Source organism: Myotis brandtii, unplaced genomic scaffold, assembly GCF_000412655.1.
Source record: "Myotis brandtii unplaced genomic scaffold, ASM41265v1 scaffold235, whole genome shotgun sequence".
In the NCBI taxonomy this organism is placed as follows: Eukaryota; Metazoa; Chordata; class Mammalia; order Chiroptera; family Vespertilionidae; genus Myotis; species Myotis brandtii.
In genome coordinates, this window is record NW_005358857.1 from 466060 (window position 1) to 468527 (window position 2468).

The following is a 2468-nucleotide window of genomic DNA, read 5'->3' on the forward strand; positions in this document are numbered from 1 at the left end:
CCGCGCTGCGCCCAGGTGGCTTTCTTAAAGGGAAAGTTGCATCAGCCTCCGAGGCTGAGTGCCGCCCCGAGTCCGCCCGCCCCGCTGCGCTGCTCCCGGCTCCTCCAGAGCTTGTTGTGTTTTGGTTTCGGGGAGGCGGGGGCCAAGACTTTGGTGAAAGTTTAGAGACTGAGAAGGCTTGGGAGACCTAGCCAAGTCCCTCCCCTCCCAGAACAGCTCTCCTGGCTGCCCAACCCCCGCCCCCCCATCCCCACCCCTCCTGGCCGACTTCTCAGGCTCCTCCTCCCAGGGAATAAAATTACAAGTCACTCCAGCTTTCAGATGATTGATCCCCTCTCACCCCTGGGAGTGGGCTCCACAAAGGAGCCCCCTGCTCCGTCCCTGCCTCTCTTCCCTCCAGCTGGGGCCCTGGAAGGAAGCAGATGTCGTCCCCTTCGGGCGAGGCTGGAATGAAGCCAGAAGACCTGGACCACTTCGGGGGCTGGGGCTCCAGTTAGCCTGCCAGGTCCCCCGGGCTTCTGCGCCTGCGTTGCCCCTAGAGAGGCGTCTGAGCAAATTCCATTCCCTTTGGAACAGCCGCTAGGGATGTGGGCACAGCTGGGTGAAGGCCTTGGTCCTGCTCCTCAGAGCTGGAGCTCTAGGGGTAATCTTTTCTCCAGGGACTCTCCTTTGACCACTGGCTTGGTCAACCCTACTCTGGCCATTGTGCTACAGGGCTGCAGACACGAACCTGGGCCTCCTCTCCCCGGGGAGACAGACCAGGGTTCCAATACCAGCTAAAGGAGACTTTGCCAAAAGGAGGTTTGTCGAGCCTCAGTTTCCTCCCCGAGAAATGGAGAGGATAAGCTAAGGTAATGATACTTGTATGGGAAACACGTTGCTCCAGGCTCTTCTGGGAGCGATGTTTGGCAGTGGTGGAAAGGGGCTCCACATTTGCTTACCCTGTGAGAGCCACCAGCTTTCAGGGAGAAGGGCCAGTAAGGACTGGCTGTCAGAACAGTCCTTGATGTCCCAGCCTTACCTGAGTACGTTCTTCACTGTTGTCTGTCCAGGAAACAGGTTTTATTTGTTCCCTGGGGACAATCAACCTCTAAGCAGTGGAGTTGTACAAGATCAATTGACGGGTGAGAGTCCACTTTATTAACTTACAATCAGAGGCACTGAGCAAGATAGCTGGTATCAAGCACAGGCACTTCCTGCTGGCCGGACTATCAGCCATAGGCAGGTACTCCACAGACCTTCCCCAGGGGTCTCAGAACTTACAACCTGTTCACGTTGGAGACTTGATCAGATCCAAGAAGACAGGCAGGTCTCATCAGCAAGATTTTCATTTTTACTTTCTGCCAAACCTAGCAGGTATAGGATGTTGAGGATTTATATCCTATGAATGAATTGTAGGTGTCTTGTGTGTGTATGTGTGTGTGCACACACGCACGCGGGTGCACCTCTAACTGAGCAGTCTGTGGTGTCTGTGGATTTGTGTAGGTGTGTCTGGTGGAAGAGCGACTGTGTGTGCACTGCAGCAGCTCTGTGTAGTGGTGTGTGTGTGCCCACCTTTGGGGACTGGGCAGATCTGATCCAAGCCCTTCTTGCCTCTCCTGCCAGGACATACTAGTACAGTGATGGCGAACCTTTTGAGCTCAGCATGTCAGCATTTTGAAAAACCCTAACTTAACTCTGGTGCCGTGTCACATATAGAAATTTTTTGATATTTGCAACCATAGTAAAACAAAGACTTATATTTTTGATATTTATTTTATATATTTAAACATATAGAAATTTGATATTTGCAACATAGTACAAAAAAGATTTATATTTTTGATATTTATTTTATATATTTAAGTGCCATTTAACAAAGAAAAATCAACCAAAAAAATGAGTTCGCGTGTCACCTCTGACACGCGTGTCATAGGTTCGCCATCAATGTTAGTACATTCTGCTTCTGGTCTCTCCCTCCCACCTGAGGCTTGTCAAAAAAGGGCCACCACACAGGGAAGGCAGGAAAGAGGCTGTTGGAAGAGGACCCCCAGGTAGTGGAGTGCGGACAAGGAAGAAAGTGAGAGGAGGGGGCCATGGCTTCCTTTCCCTTTGACTGGGGGTGGAGGAGTGAGAAGAGACCACTGTGTCAGTGAAGGTTCTTAAAATTGTCATGGCCCAGGGAAAGTGGGGCTTTCCCACCTCAGACATGGAGGCACCATACAAGGGAGGCAGAAGGGGTGTTCAGGATACTCAGAGCCCCTCAGGCCTGGCTGGGGGTGGGGTGCTCAGGATTCAGCCTTCTGAGGCCCTACCAGGAAGAGAGGGAGACCATCGGGGAGACAGCCTAGTTCCTTAGCCCATGGGTGGGGGAAAGAGAAGATTTCCCCTGGGATGTTTGGGGAAGTTAGAGATATTGCCCAAGGGGTTTTTTTTTTAGACAAACAGATGACATAACAGAAAGTATATTTGTATACATCTAGAAAGATTGA